Source organism: Lipotes vexillifer, unplaced genomic scaffold (genome assembly GCF_000442215.2).
Source record: "Lipotes vexillifer unplaced genomic scaffold, Lipotes_vexillifer_v1.1 scaffold327, whole genome shotgun sequence".
In the NCBI taxonomy this organism is placed as follows: domain Eukaryota; kingdom Metazoa; phylum Chordata; class Mammalia; order Artiodactyla; family Lipotidae; genus Lipotes; species Lipotes vexillifer.
This window is the reverse complement of record NW_006771143.1, coordinates 2,325,600-2,348,254: the sequence shown is the minus strand read 5'-3', so window position 1 is coordinate 2,348,254 and position 22,655 is coordinate 2,325,600. Positions and strand designations below refer to the sequence as shown.

Genomic DNA, 22,655 nt, shown 5'->3' with positions numbered 1-22,655 from the left:
CCCTACACATAACCTAGGAATTTAGAAAATATAGGTTAAGATACTTACATTCATATTTATCCAAGCAATCCTCCCAGCTTTGAAATACCAGTATAAGAAAATTGTCTTTTTACATATTAAAACCAAAAAAAACCTCTTGCTCTAGAAGTTATGTGTATGACCCCTAAAAAATATAAAATAACTTGGCCCTTTCATGCAGAATCTCAAAAAGAAATACAATCTAGGAAAGTTCCAAATTTCTGGGAAATTATGCAGTGTCAATCAGGTAAGGAGGTTGGTGGGAATTGATTACGAGTCACACAGGGACACGAAACGGGTGTTTCATGAATCTTTGTCTTTAGTAAATAATTACCAGAGGGAGACAATGATTGAGTTGACGTTGGTTAAGAGAGAGACAGAGGGATGTACAGAATCCATTGCAGACGTCCACAGACAGGTGAGAGGTTCGAGGCCATGATCTGAGGGAAAGAATGGTTGCTGGTAGCAGAGATAATTAGCAGGGGACATGAGGAGGTACAAAGAGTTGAGAAAGGATCCTATGTCTCTAGCACAAAGAGGGAAAAGCGATGATGCCGAGAAGTGCTTGGAAGAAATTTCAGTGCTTCCTTTTCTGATAATCATCCTCAATCCCTCCTTTTAAAAATGTTTTTATAAGATATATATATATATGTACATATATAATATATATAAACATTTTATATGTACGTGTATGTAATGTTTTAAAACATACACTTTTTACAACATGCAATCTAAGTAAATATTATCAAGAGTGAACATTTACATGGCATTTACCATGTACTAGGCACTTATTTTTAGATACTTTGTCCATATACTCCTCACAACAACCTTCTTAGGAATGTAATATTGTTATTTGCATTTCCACAAATGGAAAAGTTAGGCGCAGAAAGTTAAGTAATTTGCCCAGTATGATACAGCCACTGAGAAGAGAGTTAGGAAATGAAGGCCGCCAGCCATTTAGTGCTCCTAACCACTAAACTACCCGTGTAAACCCAAAAACTCTCAGTGTGAAAACAATATCCCTGCTCTGCGCGTGTGGCTTCAAAGCAAGCGCCCTAGTTCCCATTTCCAACCAGAATGCTTCCCTTAATTTCCTCCAATAGGGATATCCTGGTATCTGTCCTGGAAGGAAGGGAGTGTGCGGACCGGGAACCCTAGCAGGCATTAGCGAGGCAGGATGTGGAATGAGCCCCCTGATTTCTGAGGGGCGGTAAGGAGGTTGTTGCTAGCAGAAACTTAGTTCCAAGATTCCATAAAGTGAGCTACCTACTAAACTACTAAATATACTACTAAATGTAAATCTTAGTTCCACTTGTTATGTCACAGGCTAGAAATTGTCAGGTTTTCAGCGTAATACCAAAGAAGCACAACAGAGAGATGCCAGCTCTTTGCTGTAGTTCAACTGAAGTGGCTCTTCAAGTGCGCGTCTCATAGAGACGCTCCACTACTAAATCCAGTACTTTCTGCCTCCCCAGACCATCTTGCACCCTCAGCTTCCATTATTTTAGTGTTACTGTACATATGTAGGTCAGTATTTAGAGAGAGATTCTAGTAGTGGCTCAACTTACTTTGCCAAATGACATCTCTTTGACCCCAAATTATTTTTCATTGTGATATCTGCACACACTTCAGCTTTTGCCCTATGGTATCTTAAAGACATTATGGCACCTGACAGAGGTGAAGGTAATTCAACTAGAGCCAGGTAGGGGAGGAAGAGGATAGTGGATGAAAGCAAGAAGCCAAATAGGCAGTCAAAATCAGTTGAGCATCTGTAATGTGCCATGTGCTAAACACAGAGCGGTGTTGGTGGAAAGTAATAACTGCTCTTATAGGAGCTTATAGTTTGGCTAGGAAGACTAAGTGAGGTTGACCCTTGAACAACGTGGGTTTTATATGGGAATTTTTTTATATATGGGAATTTTTTTCAATAAATACAGTTGGCCCTCAGTATCTGCATATGTGGAAACTGCAGATGTGAGGGCCCACTACTGGACTTGAGCTTGGTGGATTTTGATATCCTTGGCAGGTCCTGGAATCAATCCCCTGCAGATAGTGAGGGAGATGACTGTAATCAAATAACTGATTTAATGTGATAAGCGCTCTAAGAGGATGTCCAAGGTGTTTTGAAAATCAAAATGGATATTTGTTTTTTCTGCTTGGGAAGAAATGCCTTATTTTTCAGAAATACAAATGCACCTCTTGCATTTGTTTCTAAAAATTAAGAAATATGCTAATTACAAAGAGTTAAACGCTCTACAATTATAAAGCAGAAATAAAAAATGAACTAAATCCTGTCATTCATAGAAAGCCACTGTTATAAATGTGAGATATATTCTTTTCTACATATACTCACATCTTTTTGCAAAAATGGACTCAAACCATGCATGATATTTTGCCATCTTCTGTTTTCACTGAACAGTTTCTACAGCCATCTCTCTATTTGAAGGGTATAAAGTGACATCATCACATGTAAAGTCTGGTGACATTGTATGGCAGTACTGTTATTTATTTCAGCCATCCAGATTGGACCTTCATATGTTTTCTAATTTTTGTTTTTACTATTGTAAATATTGATACTTCTCGTGAGATGAAAATTATTCAAACATTGCTGGGGCACAAGGTACTGTGCCATTCAGAGTACCTGGCAAGGCCCTATCTTGTTGCAGCTCCTGGAATTGCAGACATCAAGGCTATGGAGAAAATATGGGATTTCTGAGAAGGTGTCTTGTCAACTCATCTCCTTTTTTATTTTAGAAAAGGACCCATCATGTATGCTAACCCTTTCACCAGATGTTTAACCTTATTAACATTGAAAATGTGCTGATAATTGTCAAAGAAATATTTTCTTATATTTGACTAGTAGAATTTTATCAAAAGTCAACAAAATATTCTATCACGCATGCCCATAGGTTGGAAATAAACAGAAGTCTGAATTCTATGTTATTGAGATATTGACTAAATTTAGAAGCAGTGAATGGTTTTTATTGAATATGCCTGTAGTATAAAGTGCTATTATGAATGTGGGGAAGTTCAGTAATGCTGTAATAGGAGATTAAAACTAATTTGAATTATCTTCTTTATCCAAATATAGTTTGTTAGAATCCTAGAATTGAAAAAGATGCAAAATTTGGTTTGTCAGATTATTCACATTATTTATAATATTTTTATCTAAGTTCTTCTTTAATGAATAAATGAAGAAATGTATCATTCCATATCATTCTTTGGCACCTGCATTTAGGAGAAAAAAAAATTCTGGAGAGGTGGAGCAGCCTATTTATTCTAAGGAAGGGGGAGAAGGGGAAGAATCAGCATCTTTCCTCAAATTGGGAGATTGGGATTGACACATATATACTATTGATACTATGTATAAAATAGACAACTGCTGGGAACATACTGTATAGCACAGGGAACTCTACTTAATGCACTGTAGTGTCCTAAATGGAGGGGATATATATATATATATATGTATGGTTGATTCATTTTGCTGTGTAGTGGAAGCTAACACAACATTGTAAAGCAACTATACGCCAATAAAAATTAATTAAAAAAAATAAATATTAAAAAAATTGCCTTAGCCACTCTACTGCAAAGTACTTGTCCTATTTACACTGTTAAATAGTAGGCTCTCAGGGACAGGATCTGCAGCGGCAGAGGAAGTAGAGATTTGAATTGTCTCTATTTCTGGAGGGATCAGAACCCACAGGGGGGAAAAATGTGGTTAAGTAGAGATTGCAAGGGAAGTTTTGATCCTGAGTTTTACAGTAAAGGTTAAAAGTCAATTGTCAACAGCCTACTATTGGAGAAGAGGGAAAAAATAAAAAGGTTACCCATAAATATAAAGCTAATACTTTGAACTGAAAAACAGATGAGAGCTTCTGAGTGATAGGACAGGCTTAGCTGGTTAGGTACTGTGAGTATTTCTCAGTGTGGTAAGTGCATGTTGAATGAATGACTAGTATATTAAGGTACTGGGAAGAGAGAGTATATGTGTGTGTGTGTGTGTGTGTGTGTGTGTGTGTGTGTACACACACACACACATTCTTTTTCATATTCTTTTCCATTATGCTTTATCACAGGATATTGAATACAGTTCCCTGTGATATACAGTAGGACTTTGTTGTTTATCGATTCTATATATAATGCATCTGCTCATCCCAAACTCCCAGCCCTTCCCTTCCCCAACCGCCCACTCCCCACAACCACAAATCTGTTCTCTATGTCTGTGAGTCTGTTTCTGTTTCTTAGATAAGTTCATTTTTGTCATGTTTTAGATTCCACATATAAGTGATATAGTATGGTATTTGTCTTTCTGTTTCTGACTTACTTCACTTAGTATGATAATCTCTAGGTCCATCCATGTTGCTGCAAATGGCATTATTTCATTCTTTTGTATGGCTGAGTAGTATTCCATCGTATATAAGTACATCTTCTTTATCCACTCCTCTGTCGATGGACATTTAGGTTGTTTCCATGTCTTGGCTATTGTGAATGGTGGAGTTCACCTTGATTTTAAAAGTATTCCAGTTCAACTGAGGAAAAAAAAAAAAATCAAACACTTTTCAGGTCAATTGGATTGTCATTAAAAGAGTTAGATTTATTCATTTATACTTGTTTTTATGTTTTTTTCCTAAAGAATAGGTTTATTGTTATGAGTTGTATAGGAATCTAAAAGTAATTCCTGTACAGAGATAAATTAGTATATTTTAATTGCATTATTTTTATGTAAATTAGAATTTTTTATGGTTATATTCATGCATTTCTTCATTCAACAAATATCTTGAGTGCCTACAATGTGCAATTTTCAGTGCTGTGGATAGAATAATAAATGAAACAAGCCCCTACTCATTAAAATTACATTCTACTGCTGAAGACAAGTAAACAAATTAACAGATATGTTTTATAATGTCAGATAGTGGTAAGGATTTTTTTTTTTGATTTGTATGTGTGTGTGTTTTTTTCTAAATTCGTCTCTTAAATCAAATAGAAAACAAAAAGTGGAGCTACAAACCTAAATTACGGTAGTACTAGCTTTTCTCATCGCCTGTCTATCTACTTTTACCAGAGGTCTTGATTTCTTCATAAGGCTTTGAGTTACTGTCCAGGGTCCTTGACTCCAGCCTGAAGAACTCCCTGTGGCAGGCAGGTCTGGTGGTTAAGAACGCTCTCATCTCTTGATTAACTGGGAATGTCTTGATTTCTCCCTCATTTTCAAAGGAAAGTTTTGCTAGATATAGGATTCTTGGTTGACGGTTTCTTTCCTTCAGCACTTCAAGTACATTGAGCCATGCCATCTGGCCTCTGAGGCTCCTGATGAGAAATCTGCTCACGACCTTCCTGGCAAATCTTCTCTCAGCTTCATAGACTTTCATAACGTACCTGATCGTGTCTTATGCAACAGAACATTTTGTATAGTACCGTAAAGTCAGTTAAGTTGTAACATTATTTTGAGACCAGAATTTAAGGAAAAGGAATTGAATATTTCAAGCGTAGACATTATGAGGTCTTTAAAACTATTACACATTTTCAAACTAGAAATAAAAAGGCCACTGAAGTATCCTACAGATTTTAATTTATAACAAAGTGAATACCAATATCTAATAACACACATACAGAAAAATTTCTTTGGGATCCTTTTTCCTAAGTGTAAAGGGGCCTTGAACTCAAAAAGTGAGAAAACTTGTCAACTCATCTCCTTTTTTATTTTAGAAAAGGACCCATCATGTATGCTAACCCTTTCACCAGATGTTTAACCTTATTAACATTGAAAATGTGCTGATAATTGTCAAAGAAATATTTTCTTATATTTGACTAGTAGAATTTTATCAAAAGTCAACAAAATATTCTATCACGCATGCCCATAGGTTGGAAATAAACAGAAGTCTGAATTCTATGTTATTGAGATATTGACTAAATTTAGAAGCAGTGAATGGTTTTTATTGAATATGCCTGTAGTATAAAGTGCTATTATGAATGTGGGGAAGTTCAGTAATGCTGTAATAGGAGATTAAAACTAATTTGAATTATCTTCTTTATCCAAATATAGTTTGTTAGAATCCTAGAATTGAAAAAGATGCAAAATTTGGTTTGTCAGATTATTCACATTATTTATAATATTTTTATCTAAGTTCTTCTTTAATGAATAAATGAAGAAATGTATCATTCCATATCATTCTTTGGCACCTGCATTTAGGAGAAAAAAAAATTCTGGAGAGGTGGAGCAGCCTATTTATTCTAAGGAAGGGGGAGAAGGGGAAGAATCAGCATCTTTCCTCAAATTGGGAGATTGGGATTGACACATATATACTATTGATACTATGTATAAAATAGACAACTGCTGGGAACATACTGTATAGCACAGGGAACTCTACTTAATGCACTGTAGTGTCCTAAATGGAGGGGATATATATATATATATATGTATGGTTGATTCATTTTGCTGTGTAGTGGAAGCTAACACAACATTGTAAAGCAACTATACGCCAATAAAAATTAATTAAAAAAAATAAATATTAAAAAAATTGCCTTAGCCACTCTACTGCAAAGTACTTGTCCTATTTACACTGTTAAATAGTAGGCTCTCAGGGACAGGATCTGCAGCGGCAGAGGAAGTAGAGATTTGAATTGTCTCTATTTCTGGAGGGATCAGAACCCACAGGGGGGAAAAATGTGGTTAAGTAGAGATTGCAAGGGAAGTTTTGATCCTGAGTTTTACAGTAAAGGTTAAAAGTCAATTGTCAACAGCCTACTATTGGAGAAGAGGGAAAAAATAAAAAGGTTACCCATAAATATAAAGCTAATACTTTGAACTGAAAAACAGATGAGAGCTTCTGAGTGATAGGACAGGCTTAGCTGGTTAGGTACTGTGAGTATTTCTCAGTGTGGTAAGTGCATGTTGAATGAATGACTAGTATATTAAGGTACTGGGAAGAGAGAGTATATGTGTGTGTGTGTGTGTGTGTGTGTGTGTGTGTGTGTACACACACACACACATTCTTTTTCATATTCTTTTCCATTATGCTTTATCACAGGATATTGAATACAGTTCCCTGTGATATACAGTAGGACTTTGTTGTTTATCGATTCTATATATAATGCATCTGCTCATCCCAAACTCCCAGCCCTTCCCTTCCCCAACCGCCCACTCCCCACAACCACAAATCTGTTCTCTATGTCTGTGAGTCTGTTTCTGTTTCTTAGATAAGTTCATTTTTGTCATGTTTTAGATTCCACATATAAGTGATATAGTATGGTATTTGTCTTTCTGTTTCTGACTTACTTCACTTAGTATGATAATCTCTAGGTCCATCCATGTTGCTGCAAATGGCATTATTTCATTCTTTTGTATGGCTGAGTAGTATTCCATCGTATATAAGTACATCTTCTTTATCCACTCCTCTGTCGATGGACATTTAGGTTGTTTCCATGTCTTGGCTATTGTGAATGGTGGAGTTCACCTTGATTTTAAAAGTATTCCAGTTCAACTGAGGAAAAAAAAAAAAATCAAACACTTTTCAGGTCAATTGGATTGTCATTAAAAGAGTTAGATTTATTCATTTATACTTGTTTTTATGTTTTTTTCCTAAAGAATAGGTTTATTGTTATGAGTTGTATAGGAATCTAAAAGTAATTCCTGTACAGAGATAAATTAGTATATTTTAATTGCATTATTTTTATGTAAATTAGAATTTTTTATGGTTATATTCATGCATTTCTTCATTCAACAAATATCTTGAGTGCCTACAATGTGCAATTTTCAGTGCTGTGGATAGAATAATAAATGAAACAAGCCCCTACTCATTAAAATTACATTCTACTGCTGAAGACAAGTAAACAAATTAACAGATATGTTTTATAATGTCAGATAGTGGTAAGGATTTTTTTTTTTGATTTGTATGTGTGTGTGTTTTTTTCTAAATTCGTCTCTTAAATCAAATAGAAAACAAAAAGTGGAGCTACAAACCTAAATTACGGTAGTACTAGCTTTTCTCATCGCCTGTCTATCTACTTTTACCAGAGGTCTTGATTTCTTCATAAGGCTTTGAGTTACTGTCCAGGGTCCTTGACTCCAGCCTGAAGAACTCCCTGTGGCAGGCAGGTCTGGTGGTTAAGAACGCTCTCATCTCTTGATTAACTGGGAATGTCTTGATTTCTCCCTCATTTTCAAAGGAAAGTTTTGCTAGATATAGGATTCTTGGTTGACGGTTTCTTTCCTTCAGCACTTCAAGTACATTGAGCCATGCCATCTGGCCTCTGAGGCTCCTGATGAGAAATCTGCTCACGACCTTCCTGGCAAATCTTCTCTCAGCTTCATAGACTTTCATAACGTACCTGATCGTGTCTTATGCAACAGAACATTTTGTATAGTACCGTAAAGTCAGTTAAGTTGTAACATTATTTTGAGACCAGAATTTAAGGAAAAGGAATTGAATATTTCAAGCGTAGACATTATGAGGTCTTTAAAACTATTACACATTTTCAAACTAGAAATAAAAAGGCCACTGAAGTATCCTACAGATTTTAATTTATAACAAAGTGAATACCAATATCTAATAACACACGTACAGAAAAATTTCTTTGGGATCCTTTTTCCTAAGTGTAAAGGGGCCTTGAACTCAAAAAGTGAGAAAACCACTGTGGTTTATCGCCAGCGGTGATGGGTCCATTTCTTGCTCTGACCTCAGAATGCCCCACTGTGATGTAATTCGCAAGAACCCAGCTGGGCCCAGGTATTTTGTCCTTAGAGCCCAGGAAGCTGCTTTTGGTGACCTGACGGCCTTGGACCCACAGTTAGCTTGTTTTTTCCTTGTTTTTGCCATTTTGTTGATTTTTTTTACTCTTTACCCTTGTTTATTTTTCTCATTTTTCTTTGTTCTTTGCCTTTTCCTCATTTTTCTTTATTTTTCTCTGTATCATTTCTTTTAGTTTTCAATTTGTTCTTCTCAATTTTTTGGTGTTTCCTTTCCATTTCTTCTGCTTTCCTTTGTTCCTTTGTTCTTTTTCTCATTTTTATCTTAATTTTAGTTAGTATTGCAAGATTAGTACAGTTAGCATAGTCAGTATTGTTGGTATAGTTAGCGTAGCTGGTATAGTTAATACTTTATTAGCATAGGTAGTGTAGTTAGTACTAGTTAGCGCTGTTGGTACAGTTAGCATAGTTAGCGTTGTTAGTACAGTTAGAATTGTTAGTTAGCATAGTTAGCATTGCTAGTTAGTGCTGTCAGTCAGTGTAGTTAGCAGGTCAACATGATGGAGGGCCTCACAGGCAACTCTGCTGACAAGGAGGCTCATATTGATGATTACGAGTTCCTCCACACCATTGGTGAAGGCACCTTCGCTAAAGTGAAGCTGGCCCGGCACATTCTGACCGGGACACAGGTGGCTGTCAAGGTCATTAAGAAAAGGCGTCAGAGCTTATCAACTTTCCAGGAACATCTCCGGGAAGTGCACAGCATGAAGGCTCTGAATCACCCCAATATTGTAAAACTGCTGGGGGTGATTGACACGGAGGAGACATTGTTCCTCGTGATGGAGTACCTCAGTGGGGGGGACATGTTCAGCTATTTAGTGAACCATGGCCGTATGACAGAGGCGGAGGCCCGAGACCCGTTCCAGCAGCTGGTCTCCGCCCTGCAGCACTGCCACCAGAGGGGCATCGTGCACCGGGACCTGAAGCCACCGAATCTCCTCTTTGATTCTAACATGAATCTAAAACTGACAGACTTTGGCTTCAGCAACAAGTTTGATGACACTACCAAACTGGACACGATCTGCGGCACACTCCCGTATGCTGCCCCAGAACTCTTGCTGGGGCAGAGCTACAGCGGCCCTGCGTTGGACGTGTGGAGCCTGGGAGTAGTGCTCTACACCATGGTAACTGCATGCCGGCCCTTTGTGGGAAAAGACGCCCACGAGCTGCGGACGCAAATCCTAAAAGGGCAATACCCCATCCCACCTTACCTGTCTTTGGAGATAAGGGATCTATTACAAAAAATGATTGCCCTCAACCCCAGTGACAGAGGCACCTTACCTGACCTCATGAGGCACCCATGGGTGAACATGGGCCAGAAGGAGCCACTCCAGCCACCCTGTAAAGAGGACCCGGAGGTGACAATGGTGAGGACGCCGGGCATGACTCGCAATCAGATCCAGGACCCAGGAACAGGCAGTGTGAGCTCCGTGAAACAAATGGTGGGGTCGTCCATCATAACTCTGAAGCCCTTCCCTTCCAGGGACCTCAGTGGCAGTGAATGTGAGCCGCCTTTAAGCTCTGAGTTGTCCACCCTGATAATCAGATGGCTCTACCAGGGAGAAAATCTGCAGCTGCAGGAAGACCAGCAGGCAGGGCAGAAGACCAGTGAGCCTGCCTGTCCCCCTCCCAGCCTGGAGTTGATGACTGCCACCCCCAGCCCAGCCCACCAGTGTGGCCCTGGGACATCCCCCTCCACCAGCAGCAGGATTGGAGCCCCAGAGGGAACCAGCTGCCCCCCGGGGGTGTCCAACACTGGAAGGTCCTCCCACGCTGGGCAGCCTGAGAGTATGTCCTCATCCACTCCCTCTGGCCACAGCCAGGAAAAGCAAGCGGTGGCTAGGAGAATCTGGAAGTTTATATTAAAACGTATGTCCTCATCCACTCCCTCTGGCCACAGCCAGGAAAAGCAAACGGTGGCTAGGAGAATCTGGAAGTTTATATTAAAACGTATGTCCTCATCCACTCCCTCTGGCCACAGCCAGGAAAAGCAAACGGTGGCTAGGAGAATCTGGAAGTTTATATTAAAACAACTTTGTTGCAAGCTACCCTGCAAGAGGTGTGCTAATAAAGTGAGCCCATCTGAACCCCATGGATGACTGAGGCAGGAAGGTCAGGCCGCCACGCTCCCTGGGACCCGGTCCGGTGGAAGATGAGTGTGTTCTCTGCACGGCCTTCAGAAGCATCGTATCCAAGACCCTGGCCGGCTCAGAGGATGGTCCGGAGCAGCCCAGGCGACCGAAAGAAAGGCTACCGTGGCTGCAGGTCAGCCCCTCAATCCCCACCTGGGTGAAACTTCAGAGACTGGACTGTCATTCCTGGGGCACGTCTCCCCTCCCCCACTCTTCTGTCTTCCGTGTTGGTGGGGGAGGGGGATAGTTCTTGTTCGAAGAACTCCTTGATTCTTCCAATTCTAGTTAATAAACTTGATGCTCCAGAAAGATGTATCACACTGTGCTTTGCATCATCCCTGCACAGAATTGGGGCTGTGCATTTTCCAGTTAGACAAGTGTGTAGCCATGTAGTGCTTGGAGTTAATCAGAACAACTAAAGGGAAAAATGACCTAAGAGAATTAGCACAATGACTCCCAGCAGAAACTACTGCTGCAGTGCAGGGCAGAAATGCAGAAAGTGTGAAATACCTTCCTGCACTAACATTACCGAACATTTTCAGAAGGGCCGAGGGGAACTTTTGGTCCCTGCAGCCTGTGTTAATTACAACAGAGAGGCCCATGAAAGGATAAGAAGGTCCCGTGAACCAACCTGTGCGCGGTGTGGTAAGGTCCCTGTGCAGCTGAGTTTCATGACTCACGCAGCAGTTGGGCTCTCCTCTTCCCCCGTGCGGAGGGGCCCTGATGCATGGGTTTATTTTATTTTTTTGATGTACACCATTTTAAAAGTCTTCATTGAATTTGTTACAATATTCCTTCCGTTTTTATGTTTTGGTTTTTTTGGCCGCGAGGCACGTGGGATCTTGGTCCCCGACGAGGGATCCAACCCGCACCCCCTTCACTGGAAGGCAAAGTCTTCACCACCTGACCACCAGGGAAGTCTCTTTTTTTAATTTCATTGTTTTGATGCATGGGTTGGACCACGGGGACTGGATGATTATACTAGATGATCATACTCTCAAAACACTAGATTTGTCAGCGTCACCTGGTTCCCTGGTTCAATAAGCCCTTGAACATACGGGTGACTGGAGCAGGGTCTTCTTGCCAGAGGCCTCTCTCTGGGGGCACATGCTCTCGGAGGCATCACCTGCACAGTCCCGTTGGCTCTGGTCCACTTACAGGTCACTTGCCGACTGCAGAATCCTTCACCACAAGACACAGAGCACTCTGACCATGTGCCCATGAACCACCTAAGAACAAATACTCGAGAGGCAGTCCCAGATGTTACAGGGCTGGACCCAGCCATCGGCTTCTGGAGGTGCTCACAGAAGGCCTCACTCACCTCCTGCCCGTTGGCCATTATGCACTGGGGTCTCTGAACTCGGGCTCCCAAGTGGCTGCAAGTGGCACAACAATGTGTCCAGCTACCAAGCTCCCAGAAAGTCTCCAAAGCCCCACCCATCTATTGCAGTTGTAAATACCACATTTCCCTGGTCTGGAGAGAAGTAAAGGTGAGAATCATCCGTGTCCTCCAAGCCAGTGCTCCAGTCACACTTGCTCTCCTTGCTCAGAATTTGGATTCACTTGGGATTCAGTCTCTGTCTCTGCTCTTTCTTCTAGCACTTTAGATGTAAAAAGAATTCCTGTGAGTGCATTAATCTTTTGCATAATGTAGTGAAATGGCACTGGATTTCATAGTGATCCCTCGGACCTGTTCATCCTCTCTGCTGTCCATGTACCTTAACTTGCCTGCCAGGTGGCTGGAGATGATGCCATTGCTAGATATAAGACAGTCAGCCAGAGTAGCTTTTCCATGGTCAACATGAGCCAAAACACAGATATTCCTGATGTTAGCTGTGTTTTTCTGGAGTTGAATCATCTTATCCAAACTATTGAGCACCGTGGTCACTTATTTCCTGTGACGGCTGCCGCCGCCCAGCCAGCCCAGCGCGAATCACAGCGCCGACCACCCAGTCTCCTGCTTCTTCAGGGAGGCAGATCTTGTTCTCCCATCTCCTCGCTTAGCTGCCTTACAAATAAACCCTCTCTTTGCTGCAGACCTCGGGGTCTCACTGTTTTGACTTGCTGTGCATCTCGACTTCCTTGTTCTTCTCTTTGTTTCTGCCCATTGAACTTCTCCCATTGCTGGCCGTCTCCCGGGTGGGGATTACGGAAATCTGGTGGAGGGGCATACTGGCAGGGCTGCAGGTGGCCAGTCCCTGACTGGATGACTTATCTCTTCACTCGCCCTGAGGGGCCCACCTGCACAATTGTTCATATCCTGGCTTTGCCAAGCTCAGTTGAAATACAGCAGTGTCTTGTTTAATCCCAGCAGAACATCTGAGGACATTGTCTCAGAACTCCTCATGGGTACATTTCCTCTGGGAGGGAGCTGTGAAGGAGGAAAGGTCTCCACACACTTAGGAGCCCCTTCGCCGGCGGAGACTGCGGGCGGCGGAGGGGGAAAGCGTCGGAGCCACGGTGGAGAGCGCAGCCACAGGGGTGCTGAGGGCAGAGCGGAGAGATTCCCGCACAGAGGATCGGTGCCGACCGGCACTCACCAGCCCGAGAGGCTTGTCTGCTCACCTGCCGGAAGGGGCGGGGCTGGGAGCTGAGGCTCGGGCTTTCGGCGGAGCGCAGGGAGAGGACTGGGGTTGGCGGCGTGAACACAGCCTGCAGGGGGTTAGTGCGCCACGGCTGGCCGGGAGGGAGCCCGGGGAAAAGTCTGGAGCTGCCGAAGAGGCAAGAGACTTTTTCTTCCCTCTTTGTCTCCTGGTGCGCGAGGAGACGGGATTAAGAGCGCTGCTTAAAAGAGCTCCAGAGACGGGCGCGAGCCGCGGCTAAAAGCGCGGACCCCAGAGACGTGCGTGAGACGCTAAGGCTGCTGCTGCCGCCACCGAGGAGCCTGTGGGCGAGCACGGGTCAGTATCCACACCTCCCTTCCCGGGAGGCTGTGCAGCCCGCCACTGCCAGGGTCTCGGGATCCAGGGACAACTTCCCCCAGTGGTAAGGATTTTGAAGAATAATCAGCAGAGTGAAAATATAGAGTGATGGCAGGCATGGGGAATTGGTGAAGAAAAGCCTCTTTGACAGGTGGCACTTAAGTAGGAAGGGAATGAGCTGTACAACTCCCAGAGGAAAGCCATTTCAGGCAGAGAAACAGAAGGACAAAGGCTCTGAGACTGAAAGGTACCTGGTGTGTTTGAGGAATCATCAAGGAAGCTAGTTTGGTGGAAACAACCAATAGAGGGTAGAGTCCTAGGAACTGACTGAGCTTGGAGAGGTAGCAGGGACCATGTAGGTCACCAGAAAGACTGAATTATACTCTAAGTGTGATGGGAAACCTTGCCCTCACTCATCACATTATAGGCAAAAGTTCATATAAAATATAAATTTAGAGAAATTCAGTGTTGGGAAGAATTGAGTGTTGAGACCAGAGTCTTAATCTGATTTCTATTTAAAAGGAACTCTCTGTGATCTACAGATTTTATTAAAAGAGTTTATATTATGTTCTGAATATAAACGTACAGCAGATATGATTAATGAGATGTAATAATGAAAGGTTTTTAATGAAAAACCATTTTTCAGGAAAATAGCCTGTGTCTCCTTACTATCCATTTCAGAAGATCCAACAAATCTGATACATCTGAATAATTAGGGGCATGATATAAAAGAGATTTCATCTACAGAAATATTCTATCTTGCATTAAGGAGCCTATCAGAAGAAGGTGAATGAATGCTTTGGTAAATCGTGGAAATTGAGAATATAATATCAATTATTGGACCTTTGGGTTCAAGATGGTGGAGTAGAAGGACGTGCACTCACTCGCTCTTGCAAGAGCACCAGAATGACAACTAACTGCTGAACAATCATCGAAAGGAAGACACTGGAACTCACCAAAAAAGATACCCCACATCCAAAGACAAAGGAGAAGCCACAGTGAGACAGTAGGAGGGGCACAATCACAATAAAATCAAATCCCATAACCACTGTGACTCACAAACTGGAGAACAATTATACTACAGAAGTCCACCCACTGGAGTGAAGGCTCTGAGCCCCACATCAGGCTTCCCAACCTGGGGGTCCGGCAACGGGAGGAGAAATTTCCAGAGAATCAGACTTTGAAGGCTAGCGGGATTTGATTGAAGAGCTTCAACAGGACTGGGGGGAAACAGAGACTCCACTCTTGGAGGGCACACACAAAGTAGTGGGTGCATCAGGACCCAGGGGGGAAGGAGCAGTGACCCCACAGGATACTGAACCAGACCTACCTGCTAGTGTTGGAAGGTCTCCTGCAGAGGCAGGGGGTGGCTGTGGCTCACCATGGGGACAAGGACATTGGCAGCAGAAGTTCTGGGAAGTACTCCTTGGCATGAGCCCTCCCAGAGTCCGCCACCAAAGAGGAGGCCTGTAGCCTCCACTGCTGGGGCGCCTCAGGCCAAACAACCAACAGGGAGGGAACCCAGCCCCACCCATCAGCAGACAAGCAGATTAAAGTTTTACTGAGCTCTGCCCACCAGAGCAACACCCAGGTCTACCCAACACCAGTCCCTCCCATCAGGAAGCTTGCACAAGCCTCTTAGAAAGCCTCATCCACCAGAGGGCAGACAGCAGAAGCTAGAAGAACTACAGTCCTGCAGCATGTGGAATGAAAACCACATTCACAGAGAGATACACAAAATGAAAATGCAGAAGGGTATGTACCAGATGAAGGAAAAAGATAAAACCCCCAAAGAACAATTAAATGAAGTTGAGATAGACAACCTTCCAGAAAAAGAATTCAGAATAATGGTAGTGAAGATGATACAGAACCTTGGAAAAAGAACGGAGGCAAAGATTGAGCAGATGCAAGAAATGTTTAGCAAAGACCTACAACAATTAAAGAACAAACACCTAGAAGAATTAAAGAACAAGCAAACAGAGATGAACAACACAATAACTGAAATGAAAAATACACTGGAAGGAATCAATAGCAGAATAACTGAGGCAGAAGGACGGATAATTGACCTGGAAGACAGAATGGTGGAATTCACTGCTGTGGAACAGAATAAAGAAAGAAGAATGAAAAGAAATGAAGACAGCCCAAGACACCTCTGGGACAAGATTAAATGCACCAACATTCGCATTGTAGGGGTCCCAAAAGGAGAGGAGAAAGGGAACTTTAACACCTCACACCAATGGACAGATCATCCAGGCAGAAGATTAATAAGGAAACAGAAGCTTTAAATGACACAAGAGACCAGATAGATTTAATTGGTATTTATAGGACATTACATCTGAAAACAGCAGATTACACTCTCTTCTCAGGTGTGCATGGGACATTCTCCAGGATACATCACATCCTGGGTCACAAATCAAGCCTCAGTAAATTTAAGAAAATTGAAATCATATCAAGCATTTTTTCCAACTACAATGCTATGAGATTAGAAATAAATTACAGGGAAAAAATGTAAAAAACACAAACATATGGAGGCTAAACAACACGTTACTAAATAACCAAGAGATCACTGAAGAAATCAAAGAGGGAATCAAAAAATACCTAGAGACAAATGACAACGAAAACATGATGATGCAGAACCTATCGGATGCGGCAAAAGCAGTTCTAAGAGGGAAGTTTATAGCAATACAATCCTACCTCAAGAAACAAGAGAAACCTCAAATAAACAAACTAACCCTACACCTAAAGTAACTAGAGAAAGAAGAACAAACAAAACCCAAAGTCAGTAGAACGAAAGAAGTCATAAAGATCAGAGCAGAAATAAATGAAATAGAAACAAAGAAAACTATAGCAAAGATCAATAAAACTAAAAGCTGGTTCTTTGAGAAGAGAAACAAAATTGATAAACCTTTAGCCAGACTCATGAAGAAAAAGAGGGAGAGGACTCAAATCAATAAAATTAGAAATGAAAAAGGAGAAGTTACAGCAGACACCACGGAAATGCAAAGCATCCTAAGAGACTACTGCAAGCAACTCTCTGCTAATAAAATGGACAAACTGGAAGAAGTGGACAAATTCTTAGAAAGGTATAACCTTCCAAGACTGAACCAGGAAGAAATAGAAAATATGAACAGACCAATCACTGAAATTGAAACTGTGATTAAAAATCTTCCAACAGACAAAAGTCCAGGACCAGATGGCTTCACAGGTGAATTCTATCAAACATTTAGAGGAGAGCTAACACCCATCCTTCTCAAACTCTTCCAAAAAATTGCAGAGGAAGGAACACTCCCAAACTCATTCTACAAGTCCACCATCACCCTGATACCAAAACCAGACAAAGAAAGAAAATTACAGACCAATATCACTGATGAATACAAAAATCCTCAACAAAATACTAGCAAACAGAATCCAATAGCACGTTTATAGGATTGTGCACCATGATCAAGTGGGGTTTATCCCAGGGATGCAAGGATTCTTCGATATATGCAAAGCAATCAATGTGATACACCATATTAACAAAATGAAGAATAAAAACCATATGATCATCTCAAACAGATGCAGAAAAAGCTTTCGACAAATTTCAACACCCATTTATGATAAAAACTCTCCAGAAAGTGGGCATAGAGGGAACCTACCTCAACGTAATAAAGGCCATATATAAGAAACCGACAGCAAACGTTATTCTCAATGGTGGAAAACTGAAAGCATTTCCTCTAAGATCAGGAACAAGAGAAGGATGTCCACTCTCACCACTATTATTAAACATAGTTTTGGAAGTCCTAGCCATGGCAATCAGAGAAGAAAAAGAAATAAAAGGAATACAAGTTGGAAAAGAAGAAGTAAAACTGTCACTGTTTGCAGATGACATGATACTATACATAGAGAATCCTAAAGATGCCACCAGAAAACTGCTAGAGCTAATCAATGAATTTGGTAACGTTGCAGGATACAAAATTAATGCACAGAAATCTCTTATATTCCTATACACTAACAATGGAAGATCAGAAAAAAATATTAAGGAAACAATCCCATTCACCATTTCAGCGAAAAGGATAAAAATACCTAGGAATAAACCCACCTAAAGAGGTAAAGGACCTGTACTCAGAGAACTATAAGACACTGATGAAAGAAATCAAAGATGATGGAGACATATACCATTTTCTTGGATTGGGAGAATCAATATTGTGGAAATGACTATACTCCACAAAGCAATCTACAGATTCAATGCAATTCTTATCAAAATACCAATGGCATTTTTTTACAGAACTAGAACAAAAAAGTCTTAAAATTTGTATGGGGACAGAAAAGACCCCAAATAGCCAAAGCAGTCTTGAGGGGAAAAAAATGGGGCTGGAGGAGTCAGACTCCCTGACTTCAGACTATACTACAAAGCTACAGTAATCAAGACAATATGGTACTGGCACAAAAACAGAAATATAGATCAGTGGAACCGGATAGAAAGCCCAGAGATAAACCCATGCACCTATGGTCAACTAATCTATGACAAAGGAGGCAAGGATATACAGTGGAGAAAAGACAGTCTTCAATAAGTGGTGCTGGGAAAACTGGACAGCTATGTGTAAAAGAATGAAATTAGAACACTCTCTAACACCATACACAAAAATAAACTCAAAATGGATCAAAGATCTAAATGTAAGACCGGGCACTATAAAACTCTTAGAGAAAAACATAGGAAGAACTTTCTTTGACATAAATCTCAGCAAGATCTTTTTTTTTTTTTTTTTTTTTTTTTTTTTTTTGCGGTACGCGGTTCTCTCACTGTTGTGGCCTCTCCCATTGTGGAGCACAGGCTCTGGACACTCAGGCTCAGTGGCCCCAGCTCACGGGCCTAGCCGGTCCGCGGCATGTGGGATCTCCCTGGACCGGGGCACGAACCCGTGTCCCCTGCATCAGCAGTCGGACTCTCAACCACTGCAGCACTAGAGAAGCCCAGCAAGATCCTTTTTGACCCACCTCCTAGAGAAATGGAAATAAAAACAGAAATAAACAAATGGGACCTAATGAAAGAAACTTCAATGCTTTTGCACAACAAAGGAAACTATAAACAAGCCGAAAAGACAACCCTCATAATGGGAGAAAATATTTGCAAACGAAGCAACAGACAAAGGATTAATCTCCCAAATATACAAACAGCTCATGCAGCTCAATATTAAAATACAAACAGCCCAAACAAAAAATGGGCAGAAGACCTAAATGGACATTTCTCCAAAGAGAACATACAGATGGCCACGAGGCACATGAAAAGCTGCTCAACATCACTAATCATTAGAGAAACGCAAATCAAAACTACAATGAGTTTTCACCTCACACCGGTTAGAATGTGCATCATCAGAAAATCTACAAACAAAAAATGCTGGAGAGGATGTGGAGAAAAGGAAACCCTCCTGCACTGTTGGTGGGAGTGTAAATTGATATAGCCACTATGGAGAACAGTATGAAGGTTCCTTAATAAACTACAAATAGAATTACCATATGACCCAGCAATCCCACTACTGGACATATACCTATAGAAAACCATAATTCAAAAAGACACATACACCCCAATGTTCACTGCAGCACTATTTACAATAGCCAGGTCATGGAAGCAACCTAAATGCCCATCAACAGATGAATGGATAAAGATGTGGTACATATATACAATGGAGTATTATCAGCCATAAAAAGGAACGAAATTGGGTCATTTGTAGAGATGTGGATGGACCTAGAGACTGTCATACAGAGTGAAGTAAGTCAGAAAGAGAAAAACAAATATCATATATTAATGCATATATGTGGAATCTAGGAAAATGGTACCAATGAACCGGTTTGCAAGGCAGAAATAGAGACACAGATGTAGAGAACCAATGTATGGACACAAAGGGGGGAAAGCCAGGGGAGGGGTGGTGGTGGTGGTGGGATGAATTGGGAGATTGGGGTTGACATATATGCACTAATATGCATTAAATAGATAACTAATAAGAACCTGCTGTATAAAAAATAAAATAAAATTAAATTTTAAAAAATATCAATTGTCCAACTTATATTTTTCATTTATTTTTAAATCTCCCCCCACAATAAACTTCGACTAATTTATAAACACAAAAGTCCATTGAACAATGAGGTGTCTGTTTTATACTGGTTGTTTATGTGTGTGGTTTTAGTGAGGAACCAGATATAATACAACATTCATCCAAGGGTTAGCATGTGTTTTGGAGAGAATGTTTGTATAAAAGGACTAGATGTTATTTCTCTGGAAAATACTTATGTTTAAGATTATGACCTTCCTACCCTTTTGGTGGTACCGTATGATTTCTTTTATGGTACTGGTTGTAGATGTAAGTTAGGTTATCGTGTTTTATGTCTTTACTTGGCAAAATTAAAGTTGGAGACGATGTTGATCCCACTCCTCCCCCATCTTGTGTGTGTGTGTCTGTACATGTGTGTGTTTTAATTAACTTGGACCATAAAAATCAAAAAGTCAGGAACTTCTGGTGTACTGGGAATTGTTTCAAACTGGCTCCAATCCAAAGTATTAATTGTCAATGGCATATTGATCCAGGTCACAGAAGAAATCATCATGGATACCTGCCACCTTCATTTGGCACTATAGAGGTGTAGATTCAGTGTACTGAGAAAGCTTGAAAATGACTTTATTGCCTACATGGGATAAAGTGGTCTTACAAGCGTATAATATCTAACCTGTTGGATTCTTCTTTTGCTAGACGTATGCAAGCCTCTGCCTATATAAGGAAGCGTGGCTGATCCATCCTTCCTCTTGGATGTACTATTTGATGTCTACGAAGTATCTCTGCAGGGTTATAATTACCACTTTCCTGCAATTTGTTTTTAGTCTTATTTAACATTTATGCATTTTCCTTCTCCTTTTTTTTTTGTTCTTTTTGCGGTACGCGGGCCTCTCACTGTTGTGGCCTCTCCCGTTGCGGAGCACAGGCTCCGGATGCGCAGGCTCAGCGGCCATGGCTCACGGGCCCAGCCGCTCCGCTGCATGTGGGATCTTCCCGGACCGGGGCACGAACCCCTGTCCCCTGCATCGGCAGGCGGACTCGCAACCACCGCGCCACCAGGGAAGCCCTCCATCTCCTTTTAATAATTACATTTTCTTGGGCTTCCCTTTCTTGGGCTTCCCTATGCTCTGCAACGGGAGAGGCCGCAACAGTGAGGCCCCCGTACCGCAAAAAAAAAAACAAACAAAAAAACCCCCCAAAAAACCATTTTCTTTATCAGAGAACATTAAAGTTTTTCTACTGGTGGTTCCACAAACTCATTTTTTATTATGAACAAAATCAATTAGTTCATCGCTCAATGCTACTTAACTTATTAATGCTACTCCCAAGTAATAAGAAATATCTATATTTCATAATAACTAGACTTGAACTTTTGAATGTGTTTTGAGTCTCCAGAATTGTAAAGTTAACTGCTGTCACATTCACATTGACAGAGGTCACATAAATGATATCTGGTGAACTGAAACTATTAATTATAGAAACCACGTTCAATTCAAGTGAACATTTTCCTTTGATCTAGGTCTGCTTAGATAAAATGGTGCATGATTTTACAACTTCCGTGCTAAATATTCAGGCCAGCTCAGCGACAGTAGCAGAGAGAGAATAACCTCCTCTGACAGATGATTTCTAAAGAGCCGGCCGCACCAGGCCTCCCTTGTTCAGTTGAGAGCTCATGGTAGAAAGTGCAAGTTCTGACACTCCACCATCTTTTCTGACTGGTACATTTCACGCAGGAGAGATGCTGTTGTTCCAGATGGTTTTTCAGCTTTATGCACACTAGCTTTGTGGACTCCTGCTGTAACTGAAAATTGGTTTTACGCCAACATTTGACAAAGAAATTACATTAGGTTAACTACTCTGTGGTTTTAGATTACTGATATAAAGTGCTTTCATGAATATGACAGAAGAAATTGAAATTCAAGTTAAGTGATGTCCCCAGGTAAATTTTCATTTAGACATTTTCCCTGAGGTTTTTATAGTATCATAAACTTACATTCAGACACAGAATTTGCATAGAATCAGGCTCATTGAAATTCTGATGATCTTTTTCAATCTATAATATTCTTTTTAGTGTTTTTATGGAAAACTAGCTAGATATTTGAAGTGACTGTAAAGATGATGATATGAAAAGATTTGAAAGGCATCTATGAATTCATCTGCATGGTGAAAGCATTCATTATGTTTATTACTTCTGGGTTCTCATGAACTGAGTAAGAGAAAGTAATTTTCTTGAAGTGAGGATTTGCTTGATATCCCTCCATAATTTTTCCAAGTTCTAAGCATTTGGAGAATAAAACAGACATATCAAGTACATACTATGTTTGGCAAGTTGTAAATGTGATTGATTGAAGCATTGAGCTATAGCTGTTACCAGAACATATATTATGAGATGTCTGAAACTTCAGCTTCCCAGTTAGCATGTATCTGGACAGCCAACTGCTAGGACAGAGATGAGGTCATCTTGCACATTGTTGGCACCTGGTACTCACCAGATGCTTTGCACTCATAACTAGCTGAACGTTCACCGGAGCATTCAGTCTAATTCCCCAGGCACTGTAATGGACAGGATATATATAGTATGGGTGGAAAATCTTGTTTAAAAAAAAGTCCAACATTGGAACAGCGGGTAAAGTGATTTGACTGTCATAAAGCTAGTCTGTGTCTAATGTATGATAATGTAAGAACTTTCCTGATATTTGAGAAAATAAAACAGCTCTGTTCCCATCCTGTGATCTTGATTTTTAACCTCTACACTTTGGAGAAATTTCCTCAGATCCGTGTTCTGTCATCTTCTGCCTTTCCTGACTATCTC

General features: G+C 40.9%; 1 pseudogene; it reads left to right on the top strand.

Moving 5' to 3' along the window:
• The first annotated feature begins 9,261 nt into the window (after positions 1-9,261).
• Positions 9,262-10,863, top strand: LOC103076218 (serine/threonine-protein kinase MARK2 pseudogene; annotated as a pseudogene).
• Positions 10,864-22,655: the final 11,792 nt, after the last annotated feature.